The 6,793-nt window shown below is 42.1% G+C and overlaps 1 pseudogene; it reads left to right on the forward strand.

Annotated features, from left to right (window-relative positions):
* Positions 1 to 219: 219 nt before the first annotated feature.
* Positions 220 to 2,172, forward strand: LOC103642323 (probable choline kinase 1; annotated as a pseudogene).
* Positions 2,173 to 6,793: the final 4,621 nt, after the last annotated feature.

The raw sequence follows: 6,793 nt of genomic DNA on the forward strand, positions 1-6,793 counted from the left end.
TTTTTTGCCACGAATGTGAATTAGAAACATTTTTGCAATAGAATTTTTGCATCACACTTTGTTACAGTGCCTTGTGCAAGGCTCTAATTGCTGTTAAGTGTCCGTGTATGCCTAGCTGAATTTTTGTTAACTTCCTGTATGGTTGCTAATTGTCTGATTCTTTACTGCTAGATCTTGATTTGCTGGATGATCTTATTGGGTTACAAAGCTGAATGGCCAATGGATATTGGCATTACAGTAGACGCGCTGAAAATATATGTTGAAAGTCAGGTTTGCAATGTTTTTACTGACTAAAGTATGGAGATATCAAAATTTTCTTATCAAGTATCTACAACAAGCAGTTTCCTTTGTTGTAGCTCCCATAATAGATCTTTATAATGTGACATTTTGCTATGTATGTGAACATATGACTCTCTTGCTACATTATTAACTCCACAGCAAGTTCCACATATAGTAATCATGTGCCCTAATTGTTTTGCTTTGCTATAGAAATTACCATAGCACTTTTTGGATTCTTGTTTAACTTTTTATCTCTTTCGCTATCGTGAATAGGAGCATCTTATGCTGCTTCCTTGCTTAGTGAAAATGGGTGATCTGATATATTGATGCAACTTGCGATATTACTAAAATATGCTTGAGTTTTCGAGTGATCGCTTCCCATGCTAATGTGATCGCTTCTTTCAGACACTGTCAACTGCCGACCTTCGTGATCCTGAAATTTCAGCTCTTGTGGCTTCCAAACTGAGGGAGTTCCACAATCTGGACATGCCTGGTCCAAATTTGTGCTCATTTTGGGGCAACCTTAGGTAAATTCTTTATAGCAAAAAATGGTTGTATTAAGTACTGTTCTATGTAAAGTTATAAACATGGAACCAAAGTCTAAACTTGTCCGCATAAATATAGGAACTAGCTCAAAACTGCCAAGAGCTTGTGTCGACCTGAACAAGCCAAGGAATTTTGGTTGGACAGTCTCGAGAACTAGATTACTGCATTGGAGAACAAGTGCTCAGGTGATTACCAATGGATTGGTTTCTGTCACAATGATCTTCAGAATGGCAATATCATGATTGATGAAAAGACCAACGTGCTGACCATCATTGTAAAACTCAGCCAGGGAGGGAAAGACCGCCCTCCCGGTATTCCATATAAGAAGAGACCGAAACAATGGTCCCGGCCAAGAAAATCCCCGAACCCTGGCCTCCCATCAATAACAGGCCGGCGTCAATTGTCCACTCTGCAACGGCCCAACCGGAGGGTGGCACACAGGACATCGCAACCCGAGAGCGGATGGGGCACAATGAGGGGATTTTTTTAACCAAGCCTGAAAATTCGCTCCTGATAGGAATCAAACCCAGGACTTGGAGGTGCTACTCGGAAGTCCTTAACCGCTAGGCTGACCATCATTGTAAGTGACACATCCACATACTTCCAATCTTAATTATTATGTTTGGCTGTACTTCAGATATTCTTTTGGTGTCTGAAATATCAGTTCTATGACTATAATGTGGATACAACTGTGAAATGGGAATATCTTGAACATGGGTAGGTAGGTAGAGTTTTCTTCTATTAAGAAACAAATATTGGTATACCGTATAGGGCTGCAGTGCATTCCACGCTTGTTATCGTGTGTTTCTTGTGTTCCCTCCAATCTAGACATGCAATACGAAGTTGTCACATGCTTGTGGCCTCTGCTAAAGCAAGAGTTTTAGTTTTGGAGACTACTACTGTGTGAAGATATATGCTTTCTATTTAGAGTTTTTGCTTCGTACCAACCTTTCATAATAGTGTCTTCTTTTATGTCACAGGATTACGAGTATGCAAGCTTCAACCCAGTTGCATATGACATTGCTAACATTTCTGTGAGCTGGCAACAGACTATCATTCATCAAAGCCTCATATAGTGGACTACAACAGATATCTAGGTATGTCATTACTAAGTGAACTGCTTATGCATGTACTGTTGTTTTTCTTTTCTTCTTCAATTTGGTTGGCATAATATTGGTTCGGTTTTCTACCTTGCTCATTTGCCTATTCTACGTGACAGATGTTGATGAGCAGAAGTGTTTTGTTAAGCCCTACCTGAACATTTCTGGTAATTATAAGCTCATCGTTGGTTTAATTGTTCTATATTGTAGTTTAGTGCTCCATAACTATACAGATTTCCACTTATAATTCACAATCCACACAGCACATTAGTTAACCATGGAATTTAAAGACTTTCATCAGTAGTACAGAACCTAGACATGGCGGGGCTAAAGCAGCAGTCCATCTGCTACGATGACCATTGTTGGGAAGTAGAAGCTCTATTCTCTGGGCCACACACCGGAGGATTGCCAACCATGTCTTCCATATCGAAAAGCTCAAAGTCACTTCTTAATTTACACACAAGCTCGTTCTGACTATATTGGGACACTATATGTTGGGAATCATACTCTTTGCAATACTGATTCACATGAAATTCTTGAAGCCTATGCTTGACAAAACATAAATTGAAAGTCTGATTTTGCTCTGCTGTAACCGAAACAACGAATTGATTTTTTTAATTATATGTCTTGCAAAGGATGTTGCCAACTTTTGCCGCATGTTGCAGTGAGCTGAGCCTCAAATGGGAGAGTGGGAGACCTCTTTAGGCTCCAAGGGTGTGCATGAGATAGATGTGTGGTCCGAGTTCCAAAATCCCACGAGTGACGTCGTCTCTTGTGCGACGTTCAGGAGCAGCTTCAGTGAAGGGAGAAGGATCTTCCAGTTGCAAATCAGAGCAGGCACAAAACATTGTAAATACGACAAACATGATGCATATCCCAGCCTACAGGTGAGCTCGCACAAAATTTTATTTTAGAACTTGGGGGATATACATTGAGATGGACCTGCCAGAACAACTAGCATATCTAGGAAACACCAGCCACTGCTGTCAATTGAGCAGAAGAAAAATAGTAATATGTTTTTTACTTTTAAAGAACAACCATTAGCTATTATGACATGCTATTCATTGAGTTCCTTTTGCCTGCCCTTTACATATACCATCATTTACTTACAGCAAATGTCTCAAAATGGAGAGGCTCAGGACAGCTAGGCCTCATGGCACCACGTACAAATACACTAATCCCACGTGTGCCATTGTTGGCCCTTTCGTATCAAGGTAAAAATAATTGTTGTTGGGCTACTTGAAAGTCGCCTAGAGGGGGGGTGAATAGGGCGAATCTAAAATTTAACAACTTAATCACAACTACAAGCTGGGTTAGCGTTAGAAATATAATTGAGTCCGAGAGAGAGGGTGCAAAACAAATCGCAAGCGAATAAAGAGTGTGACACACAGATTTATTTTACCGAGGTTCGGTTCTTGCAAACCTACTCCCCGTTGAGGTGGTCACAAAGACCGAGTCTCTTTCAACCCTTTCCCTCTCTCAAACGGTCCCTCGGACCGAGTGAGCTTTTCTTCTCAATCAATTGGAACACAAAGTTCCTACAAGGACCACCACATGATTGATGTCTCTTGCCTCAGTTACAAGTGAGTTTGATCTCAAGAAAGAATGAGAAAGAAAGCAATCCAAGCGCAAGAGCTCAAAAGAACACAACAAATCTCTCTCACTAATCACTAAAGCCTTGTGTGGAATTGGGAGAGGATTTGATCACTTTGGTGTGTCTTGTATTGAATGCTTAGCTCTTGTAAGTAGTTGGAAGGTGGAAAACTTGGATGACTTGAATGTGGGGGTGGTTGGGGGTATTTATAGCCCCAACCACCAAACTAGCCGTTTGGTGGAGGCTGCTGTCGCATGGCGCACCGGACAGTGTCCGGTGCGCCAGCCACGTCACCAGGCCGTTGGGTTCCGACCGTTGGAGCTCTGACTTGTGGGCCCGCCTGGCTGTCCGGTGGTGCACCGGACAAGTCCTGTAGACTGTCCGGTGTGCCACCCACGCGTGCACTACTCCTCTGCGCGCGCAGGTACGCATTTAATGCGTTGCAGTCGACCATTGCGCGCGAAGTAGTCGTTGCTCCACTGGCTCACCGGACAGTCCGGTGTGCACCGGACATGTCCGATGAATTATAGCGGAGCGGATTCCCGAAGCTGGCGAGTTCAGAGCTGCTCTTCCTTGGGGCACCGGACACTGTCCGGTGGTACACCGGACAGTCCGGTGAATTATAGTGAAGCGCCTCTGAGAATTCCCGAAGTTGAAGTGTTCAGCTTGGAGTCCCCTGGTGCACCGAACACTGTCCGGTGGCACACCGGACAGTCCGGTGCGCCAGACCAGGGCACACTTCGGTTGTCCCTTGCTCTTTTTGTTGAACCCTTTTCTTGGTCTTTTTATTGGCTTTTTGTGAACCTTTGGCACATGTATAACTTATAGACTAGAGCAAACTAGTTAGTCCAATTATTTTTGTTGGGCAATTCAACCACCAAAATCAATTAGGAAAATAGGTGTAAGCCTAATTCCCTTTCAATCTCCCCCTTTTTGGTGATTGATGCCAACGCAAACCAAAGCGAGTGCATAATTGAACTAGTTTGCATAAAGTAAGTACAAAGGTTACTTGAAATTGAGCCAATATAAATACTTATAAGATACACATGGATTGTTTCTTTAATTTTAACATTTTGGACCACGCTTGCACCACATGTTTTGTTTTTGCAAATTCTTTTGTAAATCCTTTTTCAAAGTCCTTTTGCAAATAGTCAAAGGTAAATGAATAAGATTTTGCGAAGCATTTTCAAGATTTGAAATTTTCTCCCCCTGTTTCAAATGCTTTTCCTTTGACTAAACAAAACTCCCTCTCAATGAGTTCCTCCTCTTAGTGTTCAAGAGGGTTTTAAGATATTGATTTTGAAAATACTACTCTCTCCCCTTTTGAACACAATGAGATACCAATTTGAAAAATCATACCAATTGAATAACTCTTTTTTAAAATTAGTGGTGGTGCGGTCCTTTTGCTTTGGGCTCATGCTCTCTCCCCCTTTGGCATAAATCGCCAAAAACGGAATCATTAGAGCCCTACTTAAACTACTTTCTCCCCTTTGGCAAATAAAACATGAGTGAAGATTATACCAAAGACGGAGAGATGCTCGGAGCGACGGCGAAGGATGAGTTACAGAGTGGAAGCCTTTGTCTTCGCCGAAGACTCCAATTCCCTTTCAATACACCTATGACTTGGTTTGAAATTCACTTGAAAACACATTAGTCATAGTATGCGAAAGAGACATGATCAAAGGTATATTGATGAGCTATGTGTGCAAAATATCAAAAGAAATTCCTAGCATCAAGAATATTTAGCTCATGCCTAAGTTTGTTAAAGGTTTGTTCATCTAGTGGCTTGGTAAAGATATCGGCTAATTGATCCTTAGTGTTAATATATGCAATTTCGATATCTCCCTTTTGTTGGTGATCCCTTAGAAAATGATACCGAATGGCTATGTGTTTAGTGCGGCTATGCTCAACGGGATTATCCGCCATGCGGATTGCACTCTCATTATCACATAGAAGAGGAACTTTGGTTAATTTGTAACCGTAGTCCCTAAGGGTTTGCCTCATCCAAAGTAGTTGCGCGCAACATTGGCCTGTGGCAATATACTTGGCTTTGGCGGTAGAAAGAGCTACGGAATTTTGCTTCTTTGAAGCCCAAGACACCAAGGATCTTCCCAAGAACTGGCAAGTCCCCGATGTGCTCTTTCTATTAATTTTACACCCTGCCCAATCGGCATCTGAATAACCAATCAAATCAAATGTGGATCCCCTAGGATACCAAAGCCCAAACTTAGGAGTATAAACTAAATATCTCAAGATTCGTTTTACGGCCGTAAGGTGAGCTTCCTTAGGGTCGGCTTGGAATCTTGCACACATGCATACGGAAAGCATAATATCCAGTCGAGAAGCGCATAAATAGAGTAAAGAGCCTATCATCGACCAGTATACCTTTTGATCGACGGATTTACCTTTCGTGTCGAGGTCGAGATGCCCATTGGTTCCCATGGGTGTCTTGATGGGCTTGGCATCCTTCATCCCAAACTTGTTTAGAATGTCTTGAGTATACTTCATTTGGCTAATGAAGGTGCCCTCTTGGAGTTGCTTCACTTGAAATCCTAAGAAGTACTTCAACTCCCCCATCATTGACATCTCGAATTTTTGTGTCATGATCCTACTAAACTCTTCACATGTAGATTCATTAGTAGACCCAAATATAATATCATCAACGTAAATTTGGCATACAAACAAATCATTTTCAAGTGTTTTGGTAAAGAGCGTAGGATCGGCCTTTCCGACTTTGAATCCATTAGTGATAAGGAAATCTCTAAGGCATTCATACCATGCTCTTGGGGCTTGCTTGAGCCCATAAAGCGCCTTAGAGAGTTTATAAACATGGTTAGGATACTCACTATCTTCAAAGCCGAGAGGTTGCTCAACATAGACCTCTTCCTTGATTGGTCCATTGAGGAAAGCACTTTTCAAGTCCATTTGATAAAGCTTGAAGCCATGGTAAGTAGCATAGGCTAATAATATGCGAATTGACTCAAGCCTAGCTACGGGTGCATAGGTTTCACCGAAATCCAAACCTTCGACTTGAGAGTATCCCTTGGCCACAAGTCGAGCTTTGTTCCTTGTCACCACACCATGCTCGTCTTGCTTGTTGCGGAAAACCCACTTGGTTCCTACAACATTTTGATTAGGACGTGGAACCAAATGCCATACCTCGTTCCTAGTAAAGTTGTTGAGCTCCTCTTGCATCGCCACCACCCAATCCGAATCTTGAGGTGCTTCCTCTACCCTGTGTGGCTCAATAGAGGAAACAAAAGAGTAATGCTCA

The sequence above is a fragment of the Zea mays genome, chromosome 10 (genome assembly GCF_902167145.1).
Source record: "Zea mays cultivar B73 chromosome 10, Zm-B73-REFERENCE-NAM-5.0, whole genome shotgun sequence".
NCBI lineage: Eukaryota > Viridiplantae > Streptophyta > Magnoliopsida > Poales > Poaceae > Zea > Zea mays.